The 20212-nt window shown below is 47.1% G+C and overlaps 1 long non-coding RNA gene across 3 annotated transcripts in view; it reads right to left on the bottom strand.

Annotated features, from left to right (window-relative positions):
• Positions 1-761: 761 nt before the first annotated feature.
• Positions 762-20212, bottom strand: part of LOC103226939 (uncharacterized) — a 33499-nt gene continuing 14048 nt past the window's right edge. Inside the window, exons 3-4 of one of the 3 annotated variants that reach the window (XR_012092721.1) lie at positions 9967-10313; positions 762-8730 (exon numbers count right to left, since the gene is read on the bottom strand). This is a non-coding gene — a long non-coding RNA (uncharacterized lncRNA). Of the gene's footprint in view, positions 10314-20212 lie in introns of all 3 variants that reach the window. The other 2 variants (XR_012092720.1, XR_005240228.2) reach the window with 2 other exon arrangements.

Here is a 20212-nt window from a genome sequence, read left to right as displayed (position 1 = left end):
AGAACTAATAATAGGCCAGGCACGGTAGCTCACGCCTGTAATCCCAGCACTTTGGGAGGCCAAGGCAGGCAGATCACGAGGTCAGGAGATCGAAACCATCCTGGCTAACACGGTGAAACCCCGTCTCTACTAAAAATACAAAAAAATTAGCTAGGTGTGGTGGTGGGTGCCTTGTAGTGCCAGCTACTCGGGAGGCTGAGACAGGAGAATGGCGTGAACCCGGGTGGCGGAGCTTGCAGTGAGCTGAGATCGTGCCACTGCACTCCAGCCTGGGCGACAGAGAGAGAATCTGTATCAAAACAAAAACAAAAACAAAAAAACAAAGAGATACCACTTCACACCCATTAGGATGGCTGTTATCAGAAAAACAAGATAACAGCTGTTTGCTGAGAAATGTGGAGATGTGGAGAACATGTGGAGAAATTGCAACACTTGTGAATTGCTGGTGGGAATGTAAAATGGTGCAGTCACTCTGGAAAACAGTATGGCAGTTCCTCAAAAGAATTAAACCAGAATAGGCCGGGCGCGGTGGCTCAAGCCTGTAATCCCAGCACTTTGGGAGGCCGAGACGGGTGGATCATGAGGTCAGGAGATCGAGACCATCTCGGCTAACACGGTGAAACCCCGTCTCTACTAAAAAATACAAAAAACTAGCCGGGCGAGGTGGCGGGCGCCTGTAGTCCCAGCTACTCGGGAGGCTGAGCCAGGAGAATGGCGTGAACCCGGGAGGCGGAGCTTGCAGTGAGCTGAGATCCGGCCACTGCACTCCAGCGTGGGCAACAGAGCGAGATTCCGTCTCAAAAAAAAAAAAAAAAAAAGAATTAAACCAGAATTAACACATGATCCAGAAATTTCATAGTACTCAAAACTACTGAAAGCAGGAACTCAAACTGATATCTGTACACCAATGTTCATAGCGGCATTATTCACAATAGCCAAAAGGCGGAAACAACCTAAATGTCCATTGATGCATGACCAGTGTGATAGTTAATTTCATGTGTCAACTTCACCAGCCCAAGTAATACCCGGATAGCTGGTAGAATATTATTTCTGGGTACGTCTGTGAGAATGTTTCTGGAAGAGGTATTTTAATCAGACTAAGTAAAAGGATCCATCCTATCCAACGTAGGTGGCCATCATCGAATCCACTGAGGGCGCGAATAGAACAAAAAGGTGGAGAAAAGGTGAATTCTCTGCTGTCTTGAGCTGCAACATCCATCTTCTCAGACATCAGAGCTCCTAGAGGCCTTCAGACTCTGAGACATTACACCATTGGCTTGCCTGGTCCTCTCGTCTTTGGACTTGGACTGAATTACACCACTGGCTTTCTGGGTCTTCCAGTTTGCAGATGGCAGATTGTGAGACTTCTCAGCCTCCATAACTTTGTCATCCAATTCCCATAATAAATCGCCTCTTATATATCTATATCTGTTTGGTTCTGTTCTGGAGACCCCGGACTAATGCAAATGGATTAACAAAATGTGGGCTGGGCATGGTGGCTCATGCTTATAATCCCAGCACTTTGGGAGGCCGAGGCGAGTGGATCACTTGAGGCCAGGAGTTCAAGACCAGCCTGGCCAACATGGTGAAACCCCACGAAACCCTGTCTCTACTTAAAAAAATACAAAATTGGCCGGGCGCGGTGGCTCAAGCCTGTAATCCCAGCACTTTGGGAGGCCGAGACGGGTGGATCACGAGGTCAGGAGATCGAGACCATCCTGGCTAACCCAGTGAAACCCCGTCTCTACTAAAAAAATACAAAAAACTAGCCGGGCGAGATGGCGGGCGCCTGTAGTCCCAGCTACTCGGGAGGCTGAGGCAGGAGAATGGCGTAAACCCGGGAGGCGGAGCTTGCAGTGAGCTGAGATCCGGCCACTGCACTCCAGCCTGGGTGACAGAGCGAGACTCCGTCTCAAAAAAAAAAAAAAATACAAAATTAGCTGGGTGTGGTGGCGCATGCCTGTAATCCCAGCTACTTGGAGGGCTGAGGCAGGAGGATTGCGTGAACCCAGGAGACAGAGGTTGCAGTGAGCCGAGATCACACCACGGCACTCCAGCTTGGGTGACAGAGTGAGACTCCGTCTCAAAAACAAAACAAAACAAAAACCCCAAAATATGGTATATACATGGAAGGGAATATTATTCACCCTTAAGGAAGGGAATTCTGATACATGCTGCATTGAGGAAACTTGAAGACAGCATGCTAAGTCAAAGAATCCAGACACAAAAGGACAAATGTTGTATGATTCTACTTATGTGAGATACCTACAATAGTCAAATTCATAGGGAAAGAAAGTAGAATACCCGTTACAAGAAGCTGGAGAGAAGGGGAAATGGGGAGTTAATGCTTAACGGATGCAGAGTTTGTGTTGGGGATGATGAAAACATTCTGGAGCAGGATAGTGGTGACTGATGGTTGCACACAGTGTGAATGTACTAAGTGCCATTCAGTGGCACACTTATAAATGGGTAACATGGCAGATTTTAGGTTATATATCTATAACCACAATTTTAAAAATCTCAGTTCTTTCTTCTTTTTTTTTTTTTACTTTTATTTTAGAAATGGGGTCTTGCTCCGTTGCCTAGGCTGGTCTTGAACTCCTGGGCTCTGGGCTCAAGCAGTCCTCCTACCTCAGCCTCCCAAAGTGCTGGGATTATAGATATGAGCTACTGTGCCCAGCCTCAGTTCTCAATGACACCAACCCATTACTCATTTGCTTTATCTCACACTGTATACAAAACAGTTTCAGCACTGCGCTCCAGCCTGGATGACAGAGCGAGACTCCGTCTCAAAAAAAAAAAAAAAAAAAATACAAAACAAAACAAAACAGAATAATGACACCAACTCTACCTCCATAATGATTTCTTTTTTTTTCTTTATTTTTCATAAAACTTATGACTCAACATAATATGACTTCTGAAAATATATTTTTGTAGTTCTTGTCCTTAGGTTATAGCCCACTAGGGATGATAGTCAGATAACTTTGTTTTGAATCTCTTTGAATAGTTAATCTCCATAAAGTTATACCAGCAAATTGATACATAGTTTTATTTTCCATTTTTAGGAATTGCTTTTTGAAGTTTTATTTTTCTTCATAATGATGTGAGATATATCGTTCCAAAGTCAAATCTATATAACAAGTTATGTCAAAAGAAGTCTTACTTCTATCCCTGTCCTCTCCAACCTGCAGTCTCCCTCCCCCTATAGGTAACTAATTTTTTTTTGAGATGGGATCTTGTTTTGTTGCCCAGGCTGGGGCAATAGTGCAATCATAGTTTACTGTAGCCCCAAACTTCAGGTCCCAAGGGATCCTCACCCTTCAGTCTTCAGAGGAGACTGAGGAGACTGAGGCCTGACATTATGGGCACTCACTACAACACCCCACTAATTATTTATATTTATATTTATTTTTATTTTTATTTTTTGAGATGGAGTCTTGCTCAGTCACCCAGGCTGAAGTGCAGTGGCATGATCTTGGCTCACTGCAAGCTCCGCCTCCCAGGTTCACGCCATTCTCCTGCCGCAGCCTCCCGAGTAGCTGGGACAGGTGCCCGCCACCACACCCGACAATTTTTTTATATTTTTGGCAGAGATGGAGTTTCATCATGTTAGCCAGGATGGTCTTCATCTCCTGACCTCGTGATCTGCCTGCCTCGGGCTTCCAAAGTGCTGGGATTACAGGCATGAGCCACTGCGCCCAGCCCACTTTTTTCTATTTCATCATGTGTTTTCTTCCTTCTCCTTCTTTTTTCTTTTTTTTTAGATGGAGTCTCACTCTGTGGCCCAGGCAGGAGCACAGTGGCATGATCTTGTCTCATTGCAACCTCCTCCTCCTGAGTTCAAGCAATAATCGCTCCTGCCTCAGCCTCCCAAGTAGCTGGGATTACAGGTGTGCACCACCGCGCCCAGCTAATTTTTTTTTTTCTTTTTTTTTTTTGAGACGGAGTCTCGCTCTGCCGCCTGGGATGGAATGCAGTGGCCGGATCTCAGTGCACTGCAAGCTCCGCCTCCCGGGTTTACGCCATTCTCCTGCCTCAGCCTCCTGAGTAGCTGGGACTACAGGCACCTGCCACCTCGCCTGGCTATTTTTTTGTATTTTCTAGTGGAGACGGGGTTTCACTGTGTTAGCCAGGATGGTCTCGATCTCCTGACCTCGTGATCTGCCCGTCTCGGCCTCCCAAAGTGCTGGGATTACAGGTTTGAGCCACTGCGCCCGGCCCCAGCTAATTTTTGTATTTTTAGTAGAGGTGGGGTTTCACCATGTTGACTAGGCTGGTCTTGAACTGCTGACCTCAGGTGATCTGCCTGCCTCAGCCTCCGAAAGTGCTGGGATTACAGGTGTGAGTCATCACACTCAGCCTCTTCTTTCTTCTTAAAAAATGTATTTTATATCTAGAGTTTCTTAGATAAATTGTAGTATGAGGATGTCTTCTGATGAACAGAAATCCTGAGTTTTAATATGGTAAAATTATTCAATGTTAAATGAATTTTTGTGGGCTGCACCTGGCCTACAGTTTATTAATCGATTTGCGTTAGTCCGGGGTCTCCAGAACAGAACTAAACAGGTATAGACATATAAGAGGCGATTTATTATGGGAATTGGTTGACAAGTTTATGGAGGCTGAGAAGCGCCACAATCTGCCACCTGCGTGAGCCACCGCGCCTAGCCTCCCCCAAAACATTTTTGAAAAAGAACAAAGTTAGAGAAATTTCATTATTTAATTTCAAAATTTATTTAAAAGCTAAATGTGGTTGGGCGTGGTGGCTCATGCCTGTAATCCTAGCACTTTGGGAGGCAGAGGTAGGCGGATCACCTGAGGTCAGGAGTTTGATACCAGCCCGGCTGACATGGTGAAACCCCGTCTCTACTAAAAATACAAAAATTAGATGGGTGTGGTGGCACATGCCTGTAATTCCAGCTACCTGGGAGGCTGAGGCAGGATAATTGCTGGAACCCAGGAGGCAGAGGTTGCAGGGAGCTGAAATTGGGCCATTGCACTCCATCCTGGGCAACAGAGCAAGATTCCATCTTAAAAACAAAACAAAACAAAAAACAAAGGCCATGAGCAGTGTCTCATATCTGTAATCTCAACACTTTGGGAGACCAAGGCGATTAGATCACCTAAGGTCAGGAGTTCAAGACAAGTCTGGCCAACACGGTGAAACCCTGTCTCTATTAAAAATACAAAAAGATTAGCTGGGTGTGGTGGTGTGTGCCTGTAATCCCAGATACTTGGGAGGCTAAGGCAGGAGAATCGCTTGAGCCCAGGAGGCGGAGGTTGCAGTGAGCAGAGATTGCACCACTGCACTCCAGCCTGGGTGACAGAGCGAGACTCCGTCTCAAAAAAAAAAAAAGATAAATGTTGGACTTCTTTTTCTTACTTTTTTTTGTTGTTGTTGTTTAAGATGGAGTCTCCCTCTGTCACCCAGGCTGGAGTGCAGTGGTGCAATCTTGGCTCACTGCAACCTCCGCCTCCCGGGTTCAAGTGATTCTCCTGCCTCACCCTTCCCAAGTAACTAGAACTGTAGGCACATGCCACCACGCCCGGCTAATTTTTGTATTTTTTAGTAGAGATGAGGTTTCACCATGGTGGCCAGACGGGTCTCAAACTCCTGACCTCAAATGACCCACCTGCCTCGGCCTCCCAAAGTGCTGGGATTACAGGCATGAGCCACCATGCCTGGCCTAAACTTGTTCTTTATGAGTTGCAGGCACAAAAGGACACCATGACCTACATCTGTGAACCTATGCCACCTGTTTAAAAGAATCAACATTCAGCCGGGTGCAGTGGCTCACACCTGTCATCCCAGCACTTTGAGAGGCTGAGGTGGGCAGATCATCTGAGGTAAAGAGTTCAAGACCAGCCTGGCCAACATGGTGAAACCCCATCTCTACTAAAAATACAAAAATTAGCTGGGTGTGGTGGCAGGTGCCTGTAATCCCAGCTACTCGGGAAGCTTTGGCAGGAGAATTGCTTGAACCCGGGACGCAGATGTTGCAGTGAGCCGAGATCATGCTACTGCACTCCAGCCTGGGTGACAGAGCGAGACTCCATCCCCCTCCCCCAAAAAATGGAAAAAAAGGAAAAAAGAATCAACCCTCAGCCAGAAATGGTAATGTGATGCTGTGGGTGGGAATAGGAGCATTCATTTTTCTCTTCTTCCTGACTGTAATACTTATTTTCTACTGCTTTTGCCAACTGCCTCCTCCTAGGAAACACCTATTTTGTCTTCATTGGGTGTTAGACACTACTCTAAGGCTTTGATCTCCTAGTTACCCTGATTGACTGTGGCTGGGAACAAAACTCCATAGTAAATATTTCAAAAGTTATAGCATCAGGGAATCATCTTCACAGTTTATGGATTTGTCATCAATATCCCCAGGAGAGAGAGTTATACCTTCTATACCATCCAGAAAATCTCACTGTCATCTCCCTAGGCTTCCTAACTAACCACAGCAATCCTAAGGTACCCAGAACCCCAACTTGTTAGGTGGACCTCTCCCCCACTTGACAGATTTCACCTGAATCCCCCTACCACTGTTGCCTGGACCTGGGAAGTTGGGTGTCTATATCTCCAGTGCACTCATGATTCTGTCTTTTGCACTCACTGTTGTGTTAATGACATAAAAGCAGAAGTTTCCCTGCAATGCTCTGATCCAACTGTAGTTGCCAAGTTCCCAAGTTCCCAAGGCCTCAGTGAGATAAATGGGATTCCACTTGTAAGTGAGGAAACCATATATGGTGCCTTCTCTCAGATGAGACCACACAGGGCAAAAGCAACTGCCTACTCTAGGAAGGGGGAGTACTGGCCAGGCGCGGTGGCTCACGCCTGTAATCCCAGCACTTTGGGAGGCTGAGGTGGGCGGATCACGAGGTCAGGAATTCGAGACCATCCTGGCTAACAGGTGAAACCCCATCTCTACTAAAATACAAAAAATTAGCCAGGTGTGCTAGTGTGTGCCTGTAATCCCAGCTGCTCAGGAGGCTGAGGCAGGGGAATCGCTTGAACCTGGGAGGCGGAGGTTGCAGTAAGCTGAGATCGTGCCACTACACTCCAGCTTGGCAACAGAGCAAGACTCCGTCTCAAAAAATAATAATAATAAATAAATAAAAAAGAGGGGAGTACTGCCCTTTCCGGAAAACAGAAATTTTTTGGCCACTCCTATCGCAGCAGCAGAATATCCCTATAGACCCACTGGGCAGCAAAGGATTAACATCACACCCCATAGGGCTTCTGTTTGTGACCCAACTGGTTTCATTTTTGTGTGTCAATGACTGGGAAGAAATCAATCCTGTAACCACTCCTGATTCCCAGGGAGTCATCTGTTCTTTTAGGAGTAGCTTTCCCTTGTATATCAAAAACTTGGAGGAGAGATGAATGTATGTTGGCGCCCCCTGCCCCTCCAGGGGTCACAGTCTATAGGCCCACGAGACCTAGGAACACCGGAAATAAATGAGCATAGGATGAATTCTGGTAGGAATCGGGCGGCAATATGACTAGTGGCACCCCGGGGCAGCTTTGCCTACCACGAGTCAACCCTAAAGAACTTGACTCAGGCTGGGCGCGGTGGCTCACGCCTGTAATCCCAGCACTTTGGGAGGCCAAGGTGGGCAGATCACGAGGTCAGGAGATCGAGACCATCCTGACCGACACGGTGAAACCCCGTTTCTACTAAAAATACAAAAATATTAGCTGAGTATGGTGGTGGGCGCCTGTAGTCCCAGCTACTCATGAGGCTGAGGCAGGAGAATGGCGTGAACCTGGAAGGTGGAGATTGCAGTGAGTGAGATCGCGCCACTGCGCTCCAGCCTGGTGGCACAGTGAGACTCTGTCTCAAAAATAATAATAATAATAATTAATTTAAAAAAAAATTTTGGCCGGGTGTGGTGGCTCACGCCTGTAATCCCACCACTTTGGGAGGCCGAGGTGGGCGGATCACGAGGTCAGGAGATCAAGACCACCCTGGCTAACACGGTGAAACCCCGTCTCTACTAAAAATACAAAAAATTAGCCGGGCGTGGTGGCAGGCGCTTGTAGTCCCAGCTACTCGGGAGGCTGAGGCAGGAGAATGGAGTGAAGCCGGGAGGCGGAGCTTGTAGTGAGCTGAGATCCGACCACTGCACTCCAGCCTGGGTGACAGAGCGAGACTCCGTCTCAAAAAAAAAAAAAAAAAAAAAAAAAAAAAAAAAAAATTTTGGTAAAGCAGTGCCTATGGCAGTTTGGTTTTTAAAAACACCTCTTTTGCCCATTTTTTCTTCAGTTTCAAATTTGTTTCCAGTGTTCACATTCTAGCTAGTCCGCAAACAATGAGTCTTATCTCAGCACAGGCAGCTTAGTAACAGCAGACGTGAAGAAGGCAGAAAAGAAGAGAGAGAAAGCCAAGCTGGCAGGCCTCTGCATAGGAGCCGGGATCCACAAGCGGGGCACGAGAAAGAAAGGAGAGGAAGAAAAAAAGGTAAAGTGACCAAAAGGAAACTCACGAGCCTTCCAGCCACAGTTACTAGACTTTGGCTCAGCCTTTCAGGAGCGCCTCACTTCTCACTCCCTGGACAGGAAGCACAGCAGGTTTATCCAGATGAACTGAGAAGGTCAGGTGCTGTGAGGAGGGGCAGGGAGATGGCCGTCCAGAATACCACTGCCCCCCAACCCTGAGGCTGAGATGAGCGAAGATGTTCCTCTGTTTGGGACCAGGAGGTGTGTGTTCAGGAATGCTACCTGGCACCTGGCTGGAAAAGAAAAGCCAGTTCCCTATAAGGAGTGTTCCCAGTGTACCGTCTACGATGGCCTTGTTATTTTATTACCTTTAGAAAGTAAGTCCTGTTCTTGTTACAACAGTCACACTGCTGGGAAGTGGCTAAATAGTAATACTGATAAATAGATGAGGCTGGGCAAGGTGGCTCACGCCTGTAATCCTAGGGCTTTGGGAGGCCGAGGAGGGCGGATCACCTGAGGTCAGGAGTTCGAAACCAGGCTGGCCAACATGGTGAGTCCCTGTCTCTACTAAAAATACAAAAATTAGCCAGGTATGGTGGTGCATGCCTGTAATCCCAGCTACTCAGGAGGCTGAGATGGGAGAATTGCTTGAATCTAGGAGGTGGAGGTTGCAGTGAGCCAAGATCGTGCCACTGCATTCCAGCCTGGGTGACAGAGTAAGACTCTGTCTCAAAAAAAATAAAAATAAAAATAAAAATAAAAATGGTGAGTCTTCTTGGAAAACAAAACAAAACAAACAAAACAAAACAAAAACCCCACCATTCTTGTTTGTCTTCCATCAGGGAGAGTCTCAGTAGCCCATGTGGGCAGCTCTCCTGGATAGTCAGGAGGGTGAAATTGAAGGTAGAGAGTCTAGAAAAGGGCCAGGGCCCACACACAGTCATACATTCGCATGTGCAAACAAACAGTGTGCTTCCCAATGAGTCTCCAATTGAGGGGCTGGGTGAGGTCCTGAATCCCCCTCCTCAGATCCAAATGCCTCTATAGGCAGTTTGAGCTGAGCAAAGCTCTACTGGTTCCACATGTGCAAACAAATATAAATGCATAAAATGCTCAAATGGTGTCAATAGCAGCCAAATCTTAAGTAGAGCAGGGCCCCCCAGTGACACCCCAAAAGAGGTAGAGGGTGGGCCGGGTATGGTGGCTCATGCCTGTAATCCCAGCACTTTGGGAGGCTGAGACGGGTGGATCACGAGGTCAGAAGATTGAGACCATCCTGGCTAACATGGTGAAACTCCGTCTCTACTAAAAATATAAAAAATTAGCCCGGCGTGGTGGCGGGCGTCTGTAGTCCCAGCTACTCAGGAGGCTGAGGCAGGAGAATGGCATGAACCCGGGAGGCGGAGCTTTCAGTGAGCCGAGATCACGCCACTGCACTCCAGCCTGGGCGAAAGAGTGAGACCCCGTCTCAGAAAAAAAAAAAAAAAGTAGAGGGTGGTCAGGGGTCAGGTGCACTCCAAATAACTTACCCAGTTTCAAAGTTTGCTGTCTTCTTCAGAGGTCACTTGCTTTGTACCAGTGAAACACTGAAGATGGCAGATGTCATACCGGGAGGTGAAAGGAAGCCTCCTCCAAAAACAAAAGCACTTTTGGCAGCTGCCGGAAAGTTCCATAATGTTCCTGTCAGGGGATCCGCTATCTATGAGCAGCTGGCACTCACAGGTGACCCCATGCCTCACCCAGGAGCATAACAGGGCTGTCCATCTCAGACTCACCTAGAGCGGACAGCACTTCCCCCTATGGGTCACCAAAATTGTAACTGAAATGCAGGTTCGGTCGCTTGCTGCTTGCAGAGTCCAGTTAATGAGAGTAATGTCTGGTATAAAGAAAGAGACTTTTTATTCCAAAGCTAACTTAGGGGAAGAAGTATAGGCTTCCTGCCTTAAGGGTGCTGCTTTGGCTTTGGAGCAGAAAGTGGGTGCTTTTAATGTGGGGGAGGCTGGCATACTGGCATGCATGGCACATGGGAGAGGAAGCAAGCAGGTGGGGGATCTGCTTACTCCCTTTGGTGCCTTATCTACTGGGCAGTCAAGTTGGTGACTGCTGGCACCTTTATGGGTTGTAAAAGTGGCCAAAAACTTTCCAGGTGGGAGAGAGTCTTGTAGCGGGCATATTTGAGGTCGTAGAGGGACTGTTGTCTCTTGAGGCAACTTCCTGGTGGGAGAGAGTTTCGTAGTGGGCATACTTTGGGTTGCAAATTGACTGATATCTCTGAGACAGTCGCTTGGTGGGAGAGAGTTCTGCCCTGGAGCCTCTAAGCACATGGGTAGATGAACTTTCCCTGTGGGGAGTGTCTGGTGAAGGGGAGCTGAAAGGTTATAATTGCATTGGTTAATTAGGAAGTGGGGAATAGGAGAAATGGAGAAAAGAAAATAAGAGAAAAGAAGAAAAAAATAATAGTAACTTATTCTCTTTTTCTAAGAAAAATGGGAATACTTAGTTAAAATCACAGCACTTTTTTGGGAGACTGAGGCTGGAAGATAGTTTGAGTCCAGGAGTTTGACACCAGCCTGGGTAACATAGTGAAACCTTGTCTCTAAAAAAAAATTAACTAGGCTTGGTGGCATGCAGCTGTAATCCCAGCTACTCAGGAGGCTGAGGTGGGAGAATCACTTGAGCTTGGGAAGTTGGGGCTCCAACGAGCTGTGATTGTGCCACTACACCCCAGCCTGGGTGACAGAGTGAGACCCTATCTCAAAAAATAAAATAACAAAAAAATCCTGAAAGTTTATTGTCGTTATTGATATGCTTACTGTTTCCACAAATGATCCAGTTTAACACAGAGTTTAGGTTAACAAAACAATATAAATATTGTCAGTAGCACAATCTAGATAGCTTTTTTGTTTGTTTGTTTTTGAGACAGAGTCCTGCTCTGTTGCCCAGGCTGGAGTGCCGTGGTATGATCTTGGCTCACCGCAACCTCCGCCTCCTGGGTTGAAGCGATTCTCTTGCCTCAGCCACCCTAGTAGCTGGGATTACAGGCGTGTGCCACCATGCCTGGCTAATTTTTGTATTTTTTTTTTTAATAATTTTTGTATTTTTAGTAGAGATGGGGTTTCACCATGTTGGCCAGGCTGGTCTGGACCTCCTAACCTCAAGTGATCTGCCTGCCTCAGCCTCCCAAAGTGCTGGGACTACAGTCGTGAGCCACTGCGCCCAGCCCTAGATAGTTTTTGCTGCAGTTGTTTGTTCTAAGAGAGAAGAAACTAGGCCTGAAGTCTTTCTGTGTGCATAAGCGACTTAGAATCAAGATATCTGTCATTTTGTGTTTAACACAAATGAGAAACGTCGGTACCAGTTATGGATTTAATATCTGTTTCTGTAGCTCTTTTAAAAACACCACCTTTTGCATCTCTAGATATTACTCCCTAATACCCATGATTATTTGGAACTATATGAATCCAAATTGTATGAAATTGTAGTTCTAGCTACTGGGAAGCCTGAGGCGGGAGGATCGCTTCAGCCCTGGAGTTCTAGGCCACAGTGCACTATGCCCATCGGGTGTCTGCGCTAAGTTCAGCTTCAGTATGGTGACCTTCTGGGAGCAGGACCACCACGTTGCCTGAGAAGGGTGAGACTGTCCAAATCGGAAAGGAGTGAATCCAAACTCCTGGGCTGATCAAGTAGTGGGATTGTGCCTGTGAACAGTCACAGTACTCCAGCCTGGGGAACATAGCAAGACCCTGTCTCTTAAGAAAAGATTGTATCGGCCGGGCGCGGTGGCTCACGCCTGTAATCCCAGCACTTTGGGAGGCCGAGGCGGGCGGATCACAAGGTCAGGAGATCGAGACCATGGTGAAACCCCGTCTCTACTAAAAAATAGAAAAAAATTAGCCGGGCGCAGTGGCGGGCGCCTGTAGTCCCAGCTACTCGGGAGGCTGAGGCAGGAGAATGGCGTGAACCCGGGAGGCGGAGCTTGCAGTGAGCTGAGATTGCGCCACTGCACTCCAGCCTGGGCGACAGAGCGAGACTCCGTCTCAATAAAAAAAAAAAAATTAAAAAAAAAAAAAAAAAAAAAAAGAAAAGATTGTATCATACTAGAAAAGTGCACTTTGGATCTAAAGGAAGCACTGCATGCACCTTTCTGTCTGCCAACCAGTTTGTTTACTTTACATGTGGTCCGTCCTGGTTCACTGGGCCCTGGGAACCAGCCCCCTCTGGCCCATCTCCAGCACAGTAACAATAGCCAATGTTTATTGAGTCTAGGCTGTGTGCCAAATGTTGAGCTAAATATGTAATAGGCTATTGTTTGAGGCTGAGTGCGGTGGGTGATGCCTGTAATCCCAGCACTTTGGAGGTCGCAGCAGTAGGATTGCTTCAGGTCAGGAGTTTGAGACCAGCTGGGGCAACAAACTGAGACCCTGTTTATACAAAAAGAAACAAACAAACAAAACCAGAAATGAGCAGGGCGTGGTGGTGCACATCTGTGCTCCCAGCTACTCGGGAGACTGCGGCGGGAGGATTGCCTGAACCCAGGAGGTCGAGGTTGCAGTGAGCCACTGCACTCCAGCTTGGGTTACAGAGCAAGACCCGGACTCAAGGGGAAAAAAAAGGTTATTGTTTGAATCTAATGCTTACAACCAGCCTTTGAGGTGATACCATTAGTATCTTCACATTGTAAATGAGGTAACAGGTTTAGAGACATTGAGTAACATGCCTAAATCACGCAGATTAATGGAGGACCCAGGATTTAAACCTAGATTTGTCTGACTGCCATCTCTCTCTCTCTCTCTCTTTTACTTTAAAAAAAAAATGGAGACGGGGGATGGCTATGTTGCCCAGGTTGATCCTGAACTCCTGAGCTCAAGCGATCCTCCCACGTCAGCCTCCCAGGTAGCTGGGACTACAGGCCTGCACCACCACCCCTGGCTAATTTATGTATTTCTGTAGAGATGGGGGTTTTTACCATGTTGCCCAGGCTGGTCCTGAACTTCTGGGCTCAAGCGATCCTCCCGCCTTGGCCTCCCAAAGTGTTGGGATTACAGGTGTGAGCCACTGCTCTTGGCTGAGAGCTACCATCTCAACTGCCATTACCTACCACAATGGGACCCAGAAGCCTGGTTCTGGACACGGTGGCTGCAAGGACCCTCAGGGGCCCTTCAGTTCTGCCTTGAAGCAAATCATTTTTCCACATGGTTATTCTGGGTCCACCCCTGGCCCCAGCATGGTCAGCTCAGGTGACAGGATGCTCTCAGGAGCTCTGGCTGGTCAAGGCCCTTTCTAATGTAGGGTCAAATCCATCCCCCTTTAGCTTCCGTGGGACGGTCAGCCTTCTGCCCTTGGGGCTGTAGAGAAGATGCATGGCTTTTCCCACCCCAGGGAATCCCCTCAGATCTTGGCTCATTCACTCAGCAGATATTTACCGTGTGTCCACAATGTGCCCAGGATAGAGGAGTGGACAAGAAGAAGTCATGAGGCCTGGTGGAGCTAATGTTTTAAAGAGGCAGAAAGTAAGTCCCATGTTGGCAGAGACATGCCCTACCCCCTTGATCCAGAGCCTCTCTGGATAATTCCAGCTTTCTAGATCGGAGACCCATTGGAAATGTAATCCCAGATAAGGTAGCCGCGTGAAGAACAGGGCCATGGGGCTGGCTGGGGTGACCCCACATAAGAGGCCTTGGCTAGTCCCAGGGTTTGGAGAGGCTATATGTCCAGGGCAGTCCTAGAGCTTAATCTGGCCAAATTCCAGTAAAAAGGAAAAAATAAAATCCTGCTTCCCCATCACCAAACACTAAATAAGCAGGCAGCAAGACAGGCCCAATCCACTGGCCTCCCCACCCCCTCCTAAACTCCAGAGCTCCCTCCCTAACTGTCTGCTGCCTCCTCCAGCCAGCGCCCATGGACATTTCTGACCAAACTCACATTCTGCCTTCTCCAGCCTGAAATCTGGCTTACCTATTCTCAAGACATCTTCCTCCCCACTCTCAGACTCTCCCCCTATCTCGGGTCTCTTTTATCTCCAAGATCTCTCTCCAGCCCTGCCAGGGTCCAAAATCAAGAATCAGCACTGCTCCCCGCCAGACTTCCACCCTCCCTCACTCCCCTCAACTCGATTCTAACAGACACCTGAACAGGAGAACACAGTGTGAGATCATATCACAGGTCACAGACACACAGAGACACACACACACACACAGAGACACACACACACAGACACACACACACAGACACACACACACAGACACACAGACACACACACACAGAGACACACACAGACACACACACACACACAGACACACACACACATTTCCTGTTGTCCTGTGACCCTCCCACTCCAGTCCCTGACTCAGGACACCATACAACAAAAGAACTCACAATACCAGTTTCAGTGTCATAAACGATAGATATGGGCTGGCACAGTGGCTCACGTCTGTAATCTTGGCACTTTGGGAGGCCGAGGCGGGTGGATGGCTTGAGGCCAGGAGTTCCAGACCAACCTAGGTAGCGTGGTCAAACTCTGTCTCTACAAAAAATATAAAGATTGGCCGGGTGTGGTGGCTCTCACCTATAATCCCAGCACTTTCGGAGGCCGAGGCGGGCGGATCACAAGGTCAGGAGATCGAAACCATCCTGGCTAACACGGTGAAACCCTGTCTCTACTAAAAATACAAAAAAATTAGCCGGGTGTGGTGGTGGGTGCCTGTAGTCCCACCTACTCAGGAGGCTGAGGGAGGAGAATGGCGTGAACCTGGGAGGTGGAGCTTGCAGTGAGCCAAGATCGCGCCACTACACTCCAGCCTGGGTGACAGAGCAAGACTCCATCTCAAAAAAAAAAAAAAGAAAAGAAAAAATACAAAGATTAGCCAGGTGTGGTGACTTGTACCTGTGGTCCCAGCTACTTGGAAGGCTGACTGGGGAGGATCACCTGAGCCCCGAAGGTTGAGGCTGCAGTGAGCCATGATCATACCACTGCACTCCAGCCTGGGAGACAGAGTGAGATGCTGTCTAAAAAACAGAACAAAACAAAAACTCCCCCAAACTCAAAAAGGTTTGGAAGAATAAATGCTCTGATATTGAGCCGGTCACCTTACCACTGCCTACCAAGGCAATTATGAAAGCATGAGGAGAGGGGAAGAGAGGAACAGCAGAGGTTGTAGAAAGGAGCAGAGGAGTTGGGATGTCCCCGGGAAGAGCCCATGTCCCAGGCCCCACCACCCCCCACCACCCCCCACCCTGGCTGAGGAGTGAAAATGAAAAGAGACCCCCAGAGGCTGGGCACGGTGGCTTACACCTGTAATCCCAGCACTTTGGGACACCAAGGCGGGTGGATCACGAGGTTAGGAGATCGAGACCATCCTGGTTAACATGGTGAAACCCCGTCTCTACTAAAAATACAAAAAAATTAGCCGGGCGTGGTGGCGGGCGACTGTAGTCCCAGCTACTCAGGAGGCTGAGGCAGGAGAATGGCGTGAACCCAGGAGGCGGAGCTTTCAGTAAGCCGAGATCGCGCCACTGCACTCCAGCCTGGGTGACAGAGCAAGACTTCGTCTCAAAAAAAAAAAAAAAAAGAAAAAACATACAGAACATTTTCGGTCGGGCACAGTGGCTCACGCCTGTAATCCCAACACTTCAGGAGGCTGAGACTGAAGGATCTCTTGAACCCAGGAGTTTGAGACTAGCCTGGTCAACATAGTGAGACCTTGTCTCTACTAAAAATACAAATATTAGTCGGGTGTGGTGGCACACGCCTGTAGTCTCAGCTACTCAGGAGGACGAGGTGGGAGGATCACCTGAGCCTAGGAGGTTGAGGCTGCAGTGAGCTGTGGTAGTGTCATTGCACTTCAGCCTGGGCTTTGGAGTGAAGACCCTGTCTCAAACAAAAAAGAAGAAGAAGAAAGAAGAAAGAAGAAGAAGAAAAATATTTAGAACATTTAAATCACACCTAAAACTACCCCTTGTGCTCCTTCCTAATCAAGCCCCATGCCCACCCTATAATCCAGACAACCACTGATTTTTCCTTCCTTCTTTCCTTCCTGTCTTCCTGCCTTTTCTTTCTTTTCTCTTCTTTCTCTCCTTCTCTTTTTCTCTTTCTTTCCTTCCTTCCTCTTTCTTTCTTTCTTTCCTTTCTTTCTTGTTCTTTTTCTTTCTTTTCTTTTCTTTTATTTCTTCTTTCTCTCTCCCCTCCCTCCTTTCCTTTCTTCCTTCCTTCCTCCTTCCCTCCCTCCTTCCTCCTTGTCCTTCCTTTCTTCCTTTCACTCTCTCCTTCCTTCTTTCTTTCTTTTTTGCTCTTCACCAGCCTCTACATTGACCTATGATCTGCTTTCTGATACTATGAATTTGTTTTTCCTAGAATTTCATAAAAATAACTCACACAATATGTATTATTTTGTGTCTGACTTTGTATATCATCTATTGAGAAGTCTGTATTCAAAAATTTTTTTGGTTTGTTTTGTGATTGAGTTTTTAGAGCTCTTTATGTAATAATTCTAGATAAAAGTCTTTTGACTTTGACTTTGCAATATGTGTATTGCAAATAGTTTCTTCCAGTCTGTGGCTTGCCTTTTCATTATAGTAATGATGTCTTTCTGTAAGTAGATTTTTTATTTATTTTGTAAATGTTTTTCTTTTTCTTTCTTCCTTTTATTTTAGGCTAGAGTGCAGTGGTGTGATCTTGGCTCACTGCAACTTTCGCCTACTTGGTTCAAGCGATCCTCCCACCTCAGCCTCCCAAGTGGGATTACACTGCCTGCCACCATGCTTGGCTAAGTTTTTGTTTGTTTGGTTTTTGTAGGGTCTTAACCAAATGACCCTGAAACAGAGTGGGACTTTTTTTTTTTTAGTTATTTAAAAAATCTTGACAGGCTTAATGGTATAGTTTTTTCTGCTTTTTTTTTTTTTTTCTTCACAGCACAGTAAGTGGATAACAATATTTGCAAGTCATGCCAAGTTAAAGAATATGGTCAATTTAATACAATTTTCTAGAAACTTTCTTGGCTCCTTCAAAAACTGGCCAACGCTTTTCTTGCATAAAGCCAAATCTGACTTAGAAAATGGCACATGTAATTTTTTTTTTTTTTTTTTTGAGATGGAGTTTCACTCTCGTTGCCCAGGCTGGAGTACAATGGTGGGATCTCAGCTCACTGAAACATTCGCCTCCCGGGTTCAAGCAATTCTCCTACCTCAGCCTCCCAAATAGCTGGGATTATAGGCACGCGCCACCACGCCTGGCTAATTTTTTGTATTTTTAGTAGAGACGGGGTTTCACCATGTTGGTCAGGTTGGTCTTGAACTCCTGACCTCAGGTAATCCACACGCCTCCGCTTCCCAAAGTGCTGGGATTACAGGCGTGAGCCACCGCGCCCGGCCATGGCACATGTACTCTTTAGTCTTCTCCCATTTCTGTCAGGTAGCTCCTGCAATGGACACAGGTTTAACTTTAGGGTTGAATGGGGCCCCATTGCTGGTGGTACTGGTTGGGCTTAACTTCTCAGACAGCAGGAGGTAGAGGGTAGGGCTAGTTGGATAAGAGGGAATGGTGTCTAATGACCCTGGGGTGGAATCCTGCATTAGAGAACTGGCTGGATCCCCCTTATAACTGGGGGGCTGAGAAGGCTCCAGGGAGGGTGTAGACCCTCTAAGGGGAGCAGCTAGGAGGGGATCCCTTAAGCACAGCTTCTGGTGCCTGGAAGTGACATGAGCCAGTAAAGGGCTATAAACTCTGTATATAAAGGGCCTTCTCCAATTTTTCTTATTCTTTTTTTTACAGAATAACTCTAATTGTAAAATAGCATTATAGTGAATCATATTTAAGCCAAATTTCTTCTTTTTAAAAATTTGTATTGGACCCAAATGGTGCTGCACTAGAAAGTGAGGGGTTTTTGTTTTGTTTTGTTTTGTTTTCCTTTAAGCAGAATTTGAATTTGCACTGATAGTCCAAAGACACCCTAGTGGTGAGTCCTCTGAAATACTTGTTATTGTCCCCATGACTAGAAGGATTGACACTAGACGCACAAGTTTTTCTAAGTCTAGCGAAAACTGGGCTCTTGCTATTTTTCGCTTTTAGATTTTTACCTCTTGCAGAGAAGGCATAAGTATAGGTAGCAAGGCATTGTGAAAGTGGATTATAAGCGTTTGCCAGTGAATGAAATATGACTAAAGACATATTTTTATTAAATGAAATGTAGAAGGAAAAGTGTAAATAAACCAAAAGAAAATGTTGTTACAGGCCAGGCGCGGTGGCTCATGCCTATAATCCCAGAACTTTGGGAGGCCGAAATGGGCAAATCACGAGTCAGGAGTTCGAGACCAGCCTGGCCAACATGGAAAATCCATCTTTACTAAAAATACAAAGATTAGCTGGGTGTGGTGGTGTGTGCTTGTAGTCCCAGCTACTCAGGAGACTGAGGCAGGAGAATCGCTTGAACCCAGGAGGTGGAGGTTGCAGTGAGCTGAGATTGCACCATTGCCCTCTAGCCTGGGCAACAGAGCGAGACTCCATCTCACCAAAAAAAAAAAAAAAAAAAAAAAAAAAAAAGATGTTGTTACAGAAATGATAACTTTAGGGCAGAAAACAAGAAAACGCAAGGCCAAGACTCTCCTGGGGTGGGCACCCAAGCCACAGTCCTAGAAAGAATGCTAATGCCAACATCCCCTGAGCACCTGGAGGGTGGCCAACAATACCAAATGCCTAAAACCCCAGAGTATCTGAGAACTGGCCAACGAGAGTCCTCACACCAAATGTGGAAAACCCTGGACCATATCGGGGGTGGCCAACAGCGAACCCCAAAGACCAAGTCGGGGGCATAGAACAACTTTTTCCAGGGTCAATACGACAGGGACCTCTCACAAGCAAGTGTCCTGCCTTAAACAATTGCCCAAATATAGTTAGTGGGGATTTAAAGCAAAAACTACAAAAGAAATATATATTTCAGAGTGGAAAATAAAATGAAATAAAATGGCCAACAGAAAAATTAAATGGCATGAGAGGAGAAGGGACCAAGAGAAGGGGCAACAAGGATGCAATTGGTCAGGCATGCTTCGAGGGACTTTGAATTGACTATTTAGCCGACAGTCTTATTTCCTGGCTCACCTGATATGGAAGGGAGGAGGCAAAGGGGACAGTCACCTGTCCACAGGAGCCAAAATGGTGCTGGCCAGTCTCTAACTGGGGCCCAGTGAAGATCTCCTCCCCAGATTTCCCCAGCTTGGGCAAGCTTGGCTGCCAAAGGGGGATCAACAGGTGTACCAACAGCATGCCAGCTGCAGTAGTGAGTCCCACACAAGGCAGTTCTGCTATGGCTGCTCACCCATCTGCTTGGCTCCACTGGCTGCCAGGAAAGACAGTGGCTCTTATTTATTCATTTATTTATTTTGAGATGGAGTCTCATTCTGTTGCCCAGGCTAGAGTGCAGTGGCGCAATCTCGGCTCACTGCAACCTCCACCTCCTGGGTTCAAGTGATTCTTCTGCCTCAACCTCCTGAGTAGCTGAGATTTTAGGTGTGCACCACCATGTCAGGATAATTTTTGTGTTTTTAGTAAAGATGGGGTTTCACTATGTTGGCCAGGTTGGTGTCAAACTCCTGACCTCAGGTGATCCACTGGCCTCGGCCTCCCAAAGTGCTGGGATTACAGGAGTGAGCCACTGCGCCTGGCCAAGACAGTGGCTCTTAAAATGAACCTTTGGGCTAGTGCTACGCCTCTGCAGTATTAGAAGCTCTGTAGCTTCGATTGCTTGTAGCACTGATCACCTGCTGTCTCTTGCTGATCACCATCTT

This window comes from Chlorocebus sabaeus, chromosome 1 (genome assembly GCF_047675955.1).
Source record: "Chlorocebus sabaeus isolate Y175 chromosome 1, mChlSab1.0.hap1, whole genome shotgun sequence".
In the NCBI taxonomy this organism is placed as follows: Eukaryota; Metazoa; Chordata; class Mammalia; order Primates; family Cercopithecidae; genus Chlorocebus; species Chlorocebus sabaeus.
Note: the sequence above shows the minus strand (reverse complement) of the source record. Positions and strands in the feature narration are given on the sequence as shown.